Genomic DNA, 15,941 nt, shown 5'->3' with positions numbered 1-15,941 from the left:
CGGAAGGAGATCAAATCCTGCGTGTGAAGGGGACAAAGCCAGAGGAAGATAATTTGCAGATGGACTCAGGGCAGGCAGGACTTTCCAGCCTCAGTCTCCCCGTTGGCCGTTTACCAAGTTTGGAATCTTTCTGGGATTCTTGTCAGTGATCTCTGGATTCCCTTTCCTGCTTGTTTTGTGTGTTGGGAAAAGATGGGAGGGGTACCTTAAAGGGCACACCTGAGCCTGGTTCCATGAACATCTATGCTGACCTAGGAGCCAGGATTTCCAGCCTTCGTGCATCTCCTTATGCAGTTCTTCTGAAGCAGCAGTTCCCTCCAGGCCCCAGGCTCTGCGTCCGATCCATGGTAGCCACTGTTCCCTGGCTGGCATCTGGTGGATCAGGGATGGGTTCTCTCTTGCCAGGATAATGGGTCATATCGTTTTTTTTTTTTTAAGTTTTTTAAAACTTATTGGACAGAGAGCGATAGTAAGAGATTGAACAGAAGCAGGGGAGTGTGAGAGGGAGAAGCAGGTTTCTGTTGGAGCAGGGAGTCTGATGCAGTCCTGCATTCCAGGACCCTGTGATCATGACCTGAGTCGAAGGCAGAAACTTAAAGGCAGAGCCACGATGGTGCCCCATGGCCCATATCCTTGACCAGAGAAACCCACCCTCTCCTTGGTGGTCAAGGGGACTTTTAGGTCCATGTTGTTCTGAAGTCCATGTCTCAAACATTCTCTAGTTTACACGCTTAGTCTCAGTTTCCACTCTTACACCAATTTGTCCAAAATTGGGTACTCAGCTTGAGCCCCCAGACCTACTGAGTCCCCTGCACATTGAAAGTGAGGAGATGAGAAGCATCTAGCATGCACGTGGTTGCCAAAACAAAGCAGAGGTAGGAATACTTCTATCAGACAAAACAGAATGAAAAAAAAAAAAAAGAGTAGTAAGACACAAAGAAGGACACTGTGTCATAATCATGGAGACAATGCAACAAGAAGATAGAACAATTTTAAATATTTAGACACCCATCATAGGAGGACTCAAATACTTTTATAAAATAGTTAATAAGCGGTGCCTGGGTGCCACAGCGGTTAAGCGTCTGCCTTCGGCTCAGGGCGTGATCCCGCCGTTATGGGATCGAGCCCCACATCAGGCTCTTCCGCTATGAGCCTGCTTCTTCCTTCCCACTCCCCCTGCTTGTGTTCCCTCTCTCACTGGCTGTCTCTATCTCTGTCGAATAAATAAAATCTAAAAAAAAAAAATAGTTAATAAAAAACAGCAGGCAACTAATTGACTGTAATGCAATACAGTAGGGGTTCTAACACCCCACTTCTATTAATGTGGACTTGATCCAAAATGAAAATCAACAAGGAAACAGTGGCTTTGGGTGATGCACTGCTTTTAACAGACGCATGCAGAGCATCCCGTCCTAAAACAGCAGAACACTCATTCCGTTTGCGTGCACATGAAACGTCCTCCAGAACAGATCACTATTAGGCCACAGAACAAGTCTCCACTAATTAAAAAGATGGAAATCATAGCATGCATCTTTTCTGACCACAATGCTATGGACTAGAAATCAACCACAAGAAAACACCAGGGAAGACCATGAATACATGGAGGTCAAAGAACATTCTCCCAAACGATTAGTGATTCAAGCAGGAATTCTAAGATGAAGTAAAAATTAAATGGAAGTAAAGAACAACGATAAGACATGGGTCCCAAAACTTTGGGATACAACAAAAGTGAATCTTAGAGGACGGGTTACAGCAATACAGAAGCAAGAACAATCTCCCATCCCATCACCTGACACAAAGGGATCTAGCATAAGAACAGCAGAGAGCTCTAGAGCAGGGGATCAGCCTTGGCGCGTTGGAGCTCTTGCTGTTGGGCCCATGCATAGCTTCCGTCCTTGCTCAATTTCCCGGCAAGGATGGTGTTCTTTCCCTTCTTCCAGAAAAATTCCCATCAGGGCCACTGGAGAATCAACCCTTTATGGAATTCTAGAATGCTAGAAACTGCCAAAAAGGCCCAGGAAACAACCATGCCTTCCCCATTTGGTATACCAAGGTGCTGATTAGCTTTCTCTTTGGGGAACATTCAACAGTGGTTTTTTGAGACATCATCTTAGGCCCGGATCCCCTGAGGATCTCATGAAAATACAGATTCTGATTCAGTAACACTGGGAGGGACCTGAGACTCTGCATTTCCAACATACTCCCAGCAGATGCCGAGGCTGCTTGTCCACGGACCACACTGAGAACAAGGAGCCAGCGGGCCATTCGACAAAAGTTATCTGTTTCACCAGTGAAAACAGAATTTTCAGCAACAGTTTGGCTACAATGAGGAGGCCTTTTTATTGTCAGGAAGATAAACAGCCAGGGCAGGTCTTTGTCCACATCGGCAGGCCTCTCCTGCTCTTCTCTTCCGGGGTATATGGAGGCAGGATGGAAGGAGGTCAATAGTTTATGAGCTTCTTTAGTTCAGTGGGTTTCCTTCCTGTGCCCTCCCGTATCTCTGCGATGTGTGCAGAGCACATAGTCCTTTCAAGAGGGGTGGCCGAGGCTGAAAGGGGGTAAGGTGGGAGCCTGAGCTCCTGAGTCAGCCCTGACACGTGGGCAGAGGCAGGCGCTAGGGGCCACTCTGTGTGTGGTGCACGGGCTCACTTGGAAATCCGCTAAGTGGGGCAGATGAGCCTGAGAGGTGTGGCATAAGACACTGCTATAAACTACACTGATTTCCCAAAGGATTTTGCAAGTGCTCACAAAAGTTTGAACCTGAGCCCTGTGAGTCCTTTAGGAACAGGGAGATTATGGTCAGGCTTTGCCACAGCCTAAGGGTGAGAACAACAGGGCCTTTGTGGAGTGAGGCATTCATATTGAAGATAAAATATTAGCTGGGTGGTCCGGGATAATGAAGGCGTTTATTACCCCAGCCAAGCACAGGTATGTCAGCCTGATCCTCAGACTGCCTGTGCAGAGTCTGGGTTCATGAGGTCTCCAGAGGGGTGAGGCTGGCCACGTAAAGAGTTGGGATAAAGGCACCAATGACCAAAGCGGCTCAGGAGGACGAAAGAGTTGTGACCTGGGGATACAATGGAAGGATGGAATACCATTGCCCTGAAACTGAGACCGGTTTCCAAGAGCGTCCTTATAAACTCTGAACGACAGAGAAAATGGTCTCAATCCAGCCTCACAGGGAAAACACGTACCAGAAAAACAATGGACATCTATGAAGGGTTTAGGAAGCCAGGTGTCCCAGTGACCTGAGCACAGGCCCACAGTTGGCATGTGGGAGGACAAACCACTGGGTTGGCCATGACCTGAAAGTGACCTTGGAGCAGCCCATTGCCTTTCATTTTCCTCGTCTGCTGGGGACAGAGGTTGACTCTAGGTTCCGGAGTTGGCAGGCCTACAGCAGAAGGCAGATCAAAGTACATACTTACTCCATTCCATTCTGTTTACAAAAGATAATTTGGGGGCCCCTGGGTGGCTCAGTCAGTTAAGCGTCTGCCTTCAGCTCAGATCATGATCCCAGGTGCCTGGAGTCAAGTTGCACGTCAGGCTCCCTGCTCAGCAGAGTCTGCTTTTCCCTCTCCCTCTGGCCCTGCTCGTGCTCGCGCTCTCTCTCTTAAATCAATAAATAATGAAAAAATATTTTTACAGAAAGACAATTTGGAAGCCTTGGTGGAATACCTCTCTAAGAATGCCAGTTAAGGAGTAGAATTTTCCAGAATAGGAGTACCAAATGGGCCAGGTACCACACCCCCTTATCAGCTCTAGGGGAAAATTTTTTTAAATTTTTTTATTATGTTATGTTATTCCCCATACAGTACATCATTAGTTTCTGATGTAGTGTTCCATGATTCATTGTTTGCCTATAACACCCAGTGCTCCATGCAATACGTGCCCTCCTTAATACCCAGCCCCGGCCTAGCCCAATCCCCCACCCCCTCCCCTCTGAAACCCTCAGTTTGTTTCCCAGAGTCCATAGGGGAAGACGTTTTTAAACAAACACAATTTGATGAGTTTTGACACATGTATATACCCATGATAATGAACATAGTCATCATTCTCAAAAAATTCCCTGATGCCCTTACAATCCTTCCCTTCCCCAACCGTCCCGTCACCAGGTAATCACTGGTCTACTTTCTGTCTGTCTGTTTATTTTTATGCAAGGGTGCTCTTTATTTTTTTATTTAAATCCAATTAATTAACATATAATGTATTATTTGTTTCAGAGGTAGAGGCCAGTGATTCATCAGTCTCATATAATACACAGTGCTCATTACATCACGTGCCCTCCTTAATGCCCAGCACCCGGTTACCCCATCCCCCACCACCTCCCCTCCAGCAACCCTCAGTTTGTTTCCTATGATTAAGAGCCTCTTATGGCCTGTCTCCCTCTCTCTCATCTTGTTGTATTTTTCCTCTCTTCCCCATGATCCTCTATTTTGTTTCTTTAATTCCACGTATGCATGAGATCATATGATAATTGTCTTTCTCTGATTAATTTATTTTGCTTAGCGTAATCCCTCCAGTTCCATCTACATCATTGCAAATGGCAAGATTTCATTGTTTTGATGGCTGAGTAGTATTCCATTATACATACCACGTATATACATTCCATTCCATATATACCACATCTTCTTTATCCATTCATCTGTCAATGGACATCTGGGCTCTTTCCATAGTTTGGCTGGTGTGGACATTGCTGCTATAAACATTGGGATGCAGGTGCCCCTTCGGGTCACTATATTTGTATCTTTGGGATAAATACCTAGTAGTGCAATTGCTGGGTCATAGGGAAGTTCTGTTTTTAACTTTTTGAGGAACCTCCAAATTCTTCTCCAGAATTAGATACCAGTTTCCATTCCCGCCAACAGGGCAAGAGGGTTCCCCTTTCTCCTCATCCTTGCCAACATCTGTCATTTCCTGACTTGTTAATGAGGTGGTATCTCATTATGATTTTGATTTGTATTTCCCAAGTGATATTTAACATTTTTCATGTGTCTGTTGTCCATTTGTATGTTTTCTTTGGAGAATGTCTATTCGTGTCTTCTGCCCATTTCTTGCTTGGATTATTTATTCTTTGGGTGTTGAATTTGAGAAGTTCTTTATAGATTTTGGATATTAGCCCTTTATCTGATTAAGACATTTGCAAATATCTTCTCCCATTCCGTGGGCTGCCTCTTAGTTTTTTTGACTGTTTCCTTGGCTGTGCAGAAGCTTTTTATCTTGATGAAGTCCCACAAGTTCATTTTTTCTTTTGTTTCCCTTGCCTTTGGAGATGTGTCATGAAAAAGGTTGCTGTCCTAGAGGTTGCTGCCTATGCTCTCCTCTAGGATTCTGATGGATTCCTGTCTCACACTTAGGTCTTTCATCCATTTGGAGTTTATCTTTGTGTATGGTGTGAGAGAGTGGTCAAGTTTCATTCTTTTGCATGTAGCTGTCCAATTTTCCCAACACCATTTGTTGAAGAGAGCGTCTTTTTTCCATTGGGTATTCAGTCCTGCTTTGTGGAAGATAAATTGACCATAGAGTCGAGGGTCCACTTCTGGATTCTCTGTTCTGTTCCATTGATCTATGTGTCTGTTTTTGTGCCGGTACCATACTGTCTTGATGATTACAGCTTTGTAATATAGCTTGAAGTCTGGAATCATGATGCCTCCAGCTTTGGATTTCTTTTGCAATATTACTTTTGCTATTTGGGGTCTTTTCTGGTTCCATACAAGTTTTAGGATTGTTTGCTCTGGGTCTATGGAAAATGCTGATGGTATTTTGATAGGGATTGTGTTGAATGTGTAGATTGCTTTGGGTAACATAGACATTTTAACAATATTTGTTCTTCCAATCCATGAGCATGGAATGTTTTTCCATTTCTTTGTGTCTTCCTCGATTTCTTTCATAAGGTTCTATAATTTTCAGAGTACAGACAATTTACCTCTTTGGTTCTGTTTATTCCTAGGTAATTTAATGGTTTTTTTGGGCAACTGTAAATGGGATCGATGCCTTCTCTTTCATCTGCCTCATTCTTAGTGTATCAAAATGCAACTGACTTCTGTGCACTGATTTCATATCCTGCCACTTTGCTGAATTCCTGTATGAGTCCTAGCAATTTTTGGGTGGAGTCTTTGGGACTTTCTCCATAGAGTACCTTGTTTGACTTCTTCTTTGCCAGTTTGGATGTCTTTTCTTTCTGTTGTCTGATTGCTGAGGCGAGGACTTCCAGTACTATGTGGAACAACAGCAGTGAGAGTGGACAGCCTTGTCATGTTCCTGACCTTACGGGAAAAGCTCTCAGATTTTCACCATTGAGGATGATATTTGCCATGGGTTTTTCATATGTGGCTTTTATGATGCTGAGGCATGTTCCCTCTATCCCTACACAGCAGAGAGTTTTTATCAAGAAAAGATCTTGTATTTTCTTAAATGCTTTTTCTGCATCAATTGAGAGGATCGTATGGTTCTTGACCTTTCTTTTATTAATGTGGTGTATCACATTGATTGATTTGCAGATGTTGAACCATCCTTGCAGCCCAGGAACAAATCCTAAATGGTCACGGTGAATTATCCTTTTAATGTACTGTTGGATCCTATTAGCTAGTATCTTGGTGAGAATTTTTGCATCGATGTTCATCAGGAATATTGGTCTGTAATTCTCCTTTTTGGTGGGGTCTTTGGTTTGGGGATCAATGTAGTGCTGGCCTCATAGAAAGAGTTTGGAAGTTTTCCTTCCATTTCTATTTTTTGAAACAGCTTCAGGAGAATAAGTTATTAATGCTTCTTTATATGTTTGGTTTCCGCTGGTAGGCCATCTGGTCCTGGACTCTTGTTTGTTGGGAGATTCTTAATTACTGCTTCAATTTCTTTGCTGATTATGGGTCTGTTCAGGTTTTCTAGTTCTTCCTGTTTCAGTTTTGGTAGTTTATATGTTTCTGGGAATGCATCCATTTCTTCCAGATTGCCAAGTTTGTTGGCACATAATTGCTCATAATATGTTCTTATAATTGTTTGTATTTCTTCAGTGTTGGTTGTGATCTCTCCTCTTTCGTTTGTGATTTTGAGTCCTTTCTCTTTTCTTTTGGATAAGTCTGGCTAGGGTTTATCAATCTTATTCTTTCAAAGCATGAGCTCCTAGTTTTGTTGATCTGTTCTGTTCTTTTGATTTCTATATCATTGATTTCTGTTCTAATCTTTGTTATTTCTCTTCTCCTGCTGGCTTTAGGCTTTATTTGCTGGGTTTTTTCCCCATCTCCTTTAGGAGTAAGGTTAGGATGTGTATTTGAGAATTTTCTTGTTTCTTGAGAAAGATTGGTATTGCTATATACTTCCCTCTTAGGACTACCTTTGCTGCATTCCAAAGGTTCTGAACTGTCGTGTTTTCATTTTCATTTGCTTCCATTTTTTTTTTTAATTCTTTAATTTTCTGCTTGGCGCCTTCATTCTTCAGTAAGATGTTCTTTAAGCTGGGGCGCCTGGGTGGCACAGCGGTTAAGCATCTGCCTTCAGCTCAGGGCATGATCCCGGCGTTATGGGATCGAGCCCCACATCAGGCTCCTCCGCTATGAGCCTGCTTCTTCCTCTCCCACGCCCCCTGGTTGTGTTCCCTCTCTCGCTGGCTGTCTCTGTCTCTGTCGAATAAATAAATAAAATCTTAAAAAAAAAAAAGATGTTCTTTAAGCTCCATGTATTTGTGGTCTTCCAAATTTTTTCTTATGGTTGACTTTAAGTTTTACAGCATTGTGGGGACACCTGGGTGGCACAGCTGTTAAGCGTCTGCCTTCGGCTCAGGACGTGATCCCGGCGTTATGGGATCGAGCCCCACATCAGGCTCCTCCACTATGAGCCTGCTTCTTCCTCTCCCACTCCCCCTGCTTGTGTTCCCTCTCTCGCTGGCTGTCTCTGTCTCTGTCGAATAAATAAATAAAATCTTAAAAAAAAAAAAAAGTTTTACATTATTGTGGTCTGAAAATATGTAGGGAACCATCCCAGTCTTTTGGTACCTGTTGAGACCTGATTTGTGACCCAGTATGTGATCTATTCTGGAGAATGTTCCATGTGCACTTGAGAAGAATGTGCATTCTGCTCCTTTAGGATGAAGTGCTCTGAATATATCTCTAAAGTCCATCTGGTCCAGTGTGTCATCCAAAGCCCTTGTTTTTTGATGCAAAGAGTGAGATCTTGTTGATTGTTGATCTTCTGCTTAGATCATCTGTCCATTGCTCTTTGCAAACTGAAGGGTAAGAAATCAGAGAAAGACAAACCTTATGAGACTCTTGACTCTGGGAAACAACCTGAGGGTTGCGGAAGGGGAGTTGGATGGGCGGATGGGGTAACTGGGTGATGGGCATTAAGGAGGGCACGTGATGTAATGAGCACTGGGTATTATATGCAACTGATGAATCACTAAACTTCACCTCTGAAACATATACTATACATTAATTTTTTTTAAAAAAAAGCAGGTAGATAGAGCAATGGAACAGAAGAGAGAGCCCCCAAATAAATTCACACATACATGGATAAATGATCTTTGATGAGGGTGCCAAGAGTACACAATGAGGAAAGGATAGTCTCTTTAACAATCAACAGAATGAAAAGGCAGTCTATAGAATGGGAGAATCCAATTGCAAACCTTGTATCAGAAAAGAGACTAGGGGCCCTGGGTGGCTCAGCTGATTAAGCATCCAACTCTTGATTTCAGCTTAGGGCATGATCTCAGGGTTATGAGTTCAAGCCCTGCTTTGGGCTCCATACTCATTTTGGATTCTGCTTGAGATTCTCTACCTTGTCCTCTGCCCCACCTACTACTTGCTCACTCTCTCTCTAAAAAATAAAATCGTTAAAAAATAAAAAAGAGGCTAATATCCAAAATATATAAGAAACTGCTACTAATCATTAAAATAAAAGTGTTTAATCCAGGGGCGCCTGAATAACTCAGTTGGTTAAGCATCTGCTTTCTGCTCAGGTGATGATCCCGGAGTCTTGGAATCAAGTCCCACATCAGGCTCCCTGCTCAGCAGAGTCTGCTTCTCCCTCTGACCCTCCCTCCTCTTGTGCTTTCTCTCGCTCTCTCAAAATAAATGAATCTTTTAAGAAAGTGTTTCACCCAACATAAAAATGGGCTAAATATTTCAATAGACATTTTTCCAATGAAGAAATACAAATGGCTGACAGACATATGAAAAGCAGCTCAGCATCATTAATCATCAGAGAAATCCAAATCAAAGGACAATATCATGTCACCTGTTAGGATGGTTTATATATATGTTGGTAAGAAAATGGAAATTTGAACATTCATATACTGTTAGTGAGAATGTAAAATGGTACAGCCATTATGGAAAACAGTACTGAGTTTCCTCAGATAATTGCAAATAGAACCACCATATGATCCAGTAATCACATATCTAGGGATACATCCAAAGGAAATGAAATCAGTAGATGACCCTAGTATTTGTTATGATAGTCACCAACTCCTGTGTCGTGTTGAATTCAGAGGAAATAATTTTATCTTCCATCACTATTATGTTAACTATAAACTGTAAGTGTCCTTCATCAAGTTGACAAAGTCTTTCTTAATTCTTATTTTGCTGAGAGTTTTTAAAATCTTGAATGTATGTTGAATTGTCCTAAGTGCTTTTTCTGTATCTGCTGAAATGATCAAGATTCTTCTTCTTCAGTCCATTGACTTGGGAATTACTGTATCAGTTTCCCATTGCTGTAACCAATTACCACAAATGTATTGCCTTCAAACCTCATAAATATAGTGTCTTACACTTCTGCAGGTTAGAGTCTCATATGGGCCTCACTGGACTAAAATAAATACGTCTGTAGGGTGTTCCTTTTTGGAGGCGCTGGGAGAGAATCTGGTTCCTGGCTTTTTCTAGCTTCTAGAGGTTGTCTACACTCCCTGCTTAGTTGCCCCTTCCACCTCTAATGCCAGCAATAGCTGACTGACTGCCCCACATCCTAGTGGACTCTTCTGCTGCACTTCCACTTTTAATGACCTTGTGACCACTTGGATAATCCAGGATCATCTCCTGATTTTAATGTGAGCTGATTGGCAACCTAATTCCATCTGCAACTTTAATTCCCCTTCCCCATGTAAGGCAACATGCGGGCAGATTCCAAGGATTAGAACATGGACATTTGTGGGGGGCATCATTCTGCTAGAGATGGTACCCAGGGCTGAGTGTCAAGGAGCAGGGACATATATGAATGCAGGAGCCCATCTCCCCATGGTGCCTAGGGAGAGAATAAGAGGGACTTAGGGTTGCCCCTTTCTGGAATCTCAGGGAGCAGAGCTCTTGAGCATCTATACACGACCTGTGCCCCTCTCATTGTGCTCCTCACTTTCTGCACAGATGAGAGCTGAACTTTTCTGGGTGGAAGATTTGTGGGGGGCCCCTCATTCAGCTATGGTCCACTCCCTCATTCACCCAACTCACTGTTCTACTTGTCCCTCCCCCATGCCAGGGTCTGTGGTCCAGGTGGGGTTGACTCAGCCACCCTCAGTGTCCAAGGGCCAAGGAGAGATGGCCACCAACACGTGCACTAGGGGAGCAGCTCAGCTTCAGCAACACCTGGGCTTTGTTGCCAAACTCCTGACCCCCAGATTTGCAATTGCCTCTCAGAAGAGCTTCCTGGGCTCCAGGTCAGGCAGCCAGGCTTCTTGATCTCTGGGCTTCAGCCTGGAAAAGAGGCTGATTATTACTGCTTAGTGTGGGACAGCAGCTTGATGCCTACATTGTCCTCAAGGCCCACAGGGAAGTGAGATAAAAACCTGTTGGCTGTCTGTACCTTCTCACTGTCCAGAGTTATTGCTGTCATTTTGTGGGCAAGTGGCTGCTGCTGAGTTCTGGAGTAGTGTAATGGGGGCCGTCCTTTCTCCTCTGGTTCTCTGATACTGTGTGGTTGATGCACCCCCATTTCTAAGATCCTGGGTATGGTTTGCTGACCCAGCTGTCCACAATTTCTGGAGCTTTTGGTCAGATCACTCAGTCCTGCACTGGAAGTATTGGTGTGGATTATTATGTTAGTGACTGGAACCAGCTTTGCTCTGGGAAAAAAATGCAGAGTCCCTCTTCTTCCCTTGAAAGTTCTGCTTCCCTCCAATTTCCTGATACCATATGTGTACACCCAAACAACAGACCCAATCAACCCTTGGGTCCAGTATCAGGCAGAGGTTAACTGGCGTGTGCCAAAGAGGGCTGGGTGGTCCCTCCCATTCCTCAGAGTGGAGCACCCACAAGATGTGCTTAGCGCTCTCTCCCTCTCCTTGAGGCCTTCCCTATTTTGTCCCCCAATCAGGAATGATGGAGAGAGAGCAACACAGGATGAGGTGAAGGGGATCCCCCTGACTGCCACAGTGGAAAGTGGGTTGGTCTTGGCTGATCTGTCATGGTCTTTGGTCCTTCTGCTATTCTTTTTTTTTTTTTTTTTAAGATTTTATTTATTTATTTGACAGAGAGGCAGTGAGAGAGGGAACACAAGCAGGGGGAGTGGGAGAGGAAGAAGCAGGCTCCCAGCAGAGGAGCCCAATGTGGGACTCGATCCCGGAACGCCGGGATCACGCCCTGAGCCGAAGGCAGACGCTTAACGACTGCGCTACCCAGGGGCCCCTTCTGCTGTTCTGAATCTGGAACAAGTTCTCTCTGAGGTTGGGTTCCCTCTGGATCCCCCTCTACAGTGATCTACAATGGAGGAAGAAGCTGTGGAGGTCACTTCACTGAGTGCAAGGCTGTGGAAGAGGCTGCAGTCTTAAGAGGAGGCTCCTGGGCAGTGAAGAGACCCCACTCTGGGAGGAGGGGATAGTGGACAGGTGGATGGGCATGCAACTCTCTCTCCAAGGTCCCCTTCTGTATGCACATCTGGCCCTAACACAGCAGGAGGAGTTGTGGGCCTGCCTTGCCACAAACCCCTGGGGTACATCAGCTGTGGGAGGCCATCAAGGGGAGGGGAAGGATCTGCATGACTTCCCTGTCCTCCCTTTGAGTGGGGCCAGTAGGTAAAATCAACTTTGGGCCCCGCGGGAAGCAGAACTCGAAGGGTCTTTCCATCACAGCCTCGTCCTCTTTCCTCCCCACTCCTCTCACTCTCTGCTCAGGTGATTTGTTGACAGTGGATCAGGGGAGGCCCTGCCACTTCCTTCTTATAGACATCATATGACCTCAGACTCACCATCCCTGTGTCTCTTTCCATTTCAGGGCCCTGGGCACAGTCTACACCGTCTCGGGAATCTCAGTGTCGGGGTCTCCTGGACAGAGAGGTGCTGTGTCTCGCACTGGGCTCGCAGTGCGTCATTGGACTTTGGCACAGGATGAATGCTGTCCTCAAAACTGTGACCCTCTGAAGCCCCCGCACTTAGCTTCCTCTGGTATTCTGGTGATGCATGCTGCTTCAGTTAGTTGTGAAAAGTCCTATTCAACGGAAAACTGAGTATATTTAGAATGATGTGTTCATTGAATAGATCGATGTAAGAAGTGACCTCTAAGGATTCATGTGTGAGTTCTTTTCTCTAGGAAATTGTCTTGATGACTCATCCCATGTCTTCCGTGACTGTAGGATTAACCATGCTTTTTTGCCTCAATTTGGACAAGTCACTTAACTCCTTTGCAGGTAGGCTGCATGCAGAGGTGACCAAACTTATTTTACAAGTTTGGACTAAATGAACAAATGCATTGACTGCTTAGGACATGTGGAAGACCCCTGAGGGTGGGTCTTTGGAAAAACCCTGAGAGACCGTGGTCAACCTGGCCGGGAGGGCAGTGACACCGCAGTGCTACTATGTATCCTACATCCTCTAGATTCCAGGAGAGACATCCAGCTGTAGCCACCCATGTTTTAAGAAAAAGTGGCAGGGAAAAAGACAAAATGTCAGACACAAAAGAAAGAACTGAGAAAATAATGCCCATAACATAGGTTGACTGGGGTTGACTGTGACAATGGAGAGAGACAGCTGTGACAAGACAAGGATCTCAGAGCTGCAGAGAGGCGCATGCCTCTCTGAGTGATCATGCTTTGCTCAGAGGACATGACCCAGTAATGTGAGACTAGGCTGTCAGTAGGCCACCAACCAACATTTAGTGAAGGGTAGCATGACAGATACATCCCAAGATCTTACATGAATACAACTTCTCTCTCTCCTCACAAATGCCCCCTTGAGGAATGACTGTTAGTCCTGTTTTCGACATGAGGAGACGTCTCCTAGAAATGTTTTTTGATCCTGCTGTGTGTCATGTGGTGTGAATGGCAGAGCGAGGCATGGTGCAGGCCATGCAGATTCAGATCCTGCACCCTCCCCACTGCAACGTGTTGTCCTCACTGCACTGTCTCTGGAGAATCTCTGTCCCGTTCACCAGGTGCAAGGAGGTAAGTGCAGGATTACTGGTAAGAACTTCACATTCTCTCCCTCCATGGATCCTAATTATTCTTGGGAAGATATACATAAAATAACCACACAATAAAAAGGTCAACTAATAGGAGATCCCTGAAAAAGATGACCTGGGCACAGCTCTAGTCAGGGAGATTTTGGGAGGTTCTCTGGAAGAGGGGCTGACTGAACCCCTATCTGAGGAATGCATTCAGGGTAACTTGGGGTGCAGCCTGGGTAGTGGCTGGAGTGGGCAGTGGAGGAGGAGGTGATGCCTGCAGAAAGAACATCGTATGGATGGAATCAGGAGGCGATGAGGAAAGTTTGAGGACGAGGCGATGGGAGGTCAATGTGACTGGAGCTGTTTCGCAGTCAACAGACAACTCGTAACCAACCAAGCAAACCGCATGCTGCCTAGACACAGCTCAGTGCGGTCAACTCAAAGCCACAGTAATGCTGTCATGAGGCTCAGACTTCCACTGTGACATGAGGCCCAGCGAGAAGCCGAGTCCTTCCCAACCCGTCTGCTGCACACACGTCAGTGTGATGTACGTGTCTGGAGTGGTCTCCAGGCAAACAGGATGATGAAAATCAGCTACTTCCTCTTGACTGCTCTAGCGAGGCCTTGGGCAATTTGGAGCAATTTTACATGTATTTTTTTAATTTTTTTTTAAAGATTTTATTTATTTGACAGAGAGAGAGACAGCGAGAGAGGGAACACAAGCAGGAGGAGTGGGAGAGGAAGAAGCAGGCCTCCCGCCAAGCAGGGAGCCCGATGCGGGGCTCGATCCCAGGCCCCTGGGATAATGACCTGAGCTGAAGGCAGACGCTTAACGACTGAGCCCCCCCGGTGCCTGTACATATATTTTAAAGATACAGTGTGGATTTAGAATGATAGGCAGTTTTACACCATATCTTGGAATCTCTGTATATCTTCATGTTTTCTTTCTATATAGTACAAGCCTTATCAAGATAAGTAAAATATACATGACCAAAGATAATTGATTTTATTCCCAAATAACTTTCTCTATGACTGTGAAGATGAATTAAGTAAATTTACAAGTTCAAGAAATCATACATATATTAAATATCCAAACTCTACCATTACAAAATTGTGCATATGATAAGCTTTAGTTTTTTTTAAGTTGGAGGAAGAATATAACAACAAAGCCCTGTTTAATGACCTAAATTCAACCTGAGGATCTGGTTGGTCACTATTATCCAGAGGTGCCACGTCATATTATTCAGTATACGATTTTAAGAAAATTCTTTTATTTTTTTAAAATGTAATTCCTTTTAAAGTGACACTCTATTTTGAAGCTGAGTTTCATGTCTGTGACCTAACAGTGTGCACACAACTGCATGAGGAGTCTCTCTGAGACACAGTTTACGTTGAACTGTGATTCCTGCAAACACCTGAGGATAATCAGTCATGGACTGTGGCTTGAGTATGAGTATGATGTGGTGAGTGACTTTAGTGCAAATGGCAGCTTAAAGACCTCCAAAAATTCTCTCCTCAAAAAAAAATCAATGAGGAAACTGGCAAAAATTGCCACCAACATCTTAAGAACTCTGGAAATAAACTCAAACTTGCAGCAGTAGAGGGAATGTTGATACTGGTGGAAGAGGGAGGAAAAAAACAGGTGAGTCTCAGTCAGAACCATGAGTTTTGTGCTGTTTTAACATGGCCTAGTCCCATCCCCTGCCCTGTGGCTGCAGAGTAGCTCAGAAAACTAAAGCCCATGTTCACAGTGAAAGACAGCAATGCGGCAGCCACTGGAGAGAACAGAATGGGTCCGGAGCTCCCTCAAAACCTCATTTCTAGAGAATTACCACTAATGGGTCTGAGGGATGTCTGCAAGACCCTACTTGTTTGACTGTTTGTGTTTAATCTCACTTGGAGCTTGCCCAGAACAAAAAGCCTTTTCCCAGCATAATTGTCAAAAAAGAAATTATAGGCAGTTGCTTAACTTGTGGTTGGTTGGTTAAAGTGATAGATATTAGTTGGAGCAAACAATAGAGTAATAGAAAGCTTACAAGGACCACCAAAAAATGAGATTTCCATGAGGGGATCTGAAAAGTTCTGACTTATTCTTACGAATCTAGAACACTGTAAGCATACCCAGGAGAGACCCTAGAAGGCCCTTAGCTCTCCCCCTGCCTGACCTGGATGTTCTGCACAAGCAACAATGAAGGTTTTCAGCTACCAGCTGAATTTTGAAGATACGATTCAACATGCTCACGAAGCCCTTCGACAAAGACTGAATGACTTAGTTCTAGGCTGTTCGTGAGATCTCTCTCCGGCCAATAGCTGACCGCCATAGAGCTGAGCAGGGACTACAGTGGTCACACGTGACAAAGAATACAGACTTTGGAGAATTAGTTCATTAAAGTCACTAATGAGAAAGCAATGACAAAAAATAGCAAAGCCAACAAATCCTAGGGAAGAGTGAGAATCCAATTTCTAGAGTTGTCATATGATATTATTTTAAATAACCAATTTACAGTCCCCCTCCCCAGTAACAAGATACCTGCAGGGAAACCAGAAGTCTGACTGTGCAGAAAAAAGTTGGCATACCAGGGCCAA

The 15,941-nt window shown here is 44.4% G+C and overlaps 1 protein-coding gene across 1 annotated transcript in view; it reads right to left on the bottom strand.

The window, feature by feature from the left end:
* Positions 1-15,941, bottom strand: part of LOC125281939 (dual oxidase 1-like) — a 383,795-nt gene that overhangs the window by 254,254 nt on the left and 113,600 nt on the right.

Source organism: Ursus arctos, unplaced genomic scaffold, assembly GCF_023065955.2.
Source record: "Ursus arctos isolate Adak ecotype North America unplaced genomic scaffold, UrsArc2.0 scaffold_16, whole genome shotgun sequence".
NCBI lineage: Eukaryota > Metazoa > Chordata > Mammalia > Carnivora > Ursidae > Ursus > Ursus arctos.
This window is presented reverse-complemented; position numbering and strand designations above follow the sequence as displayed.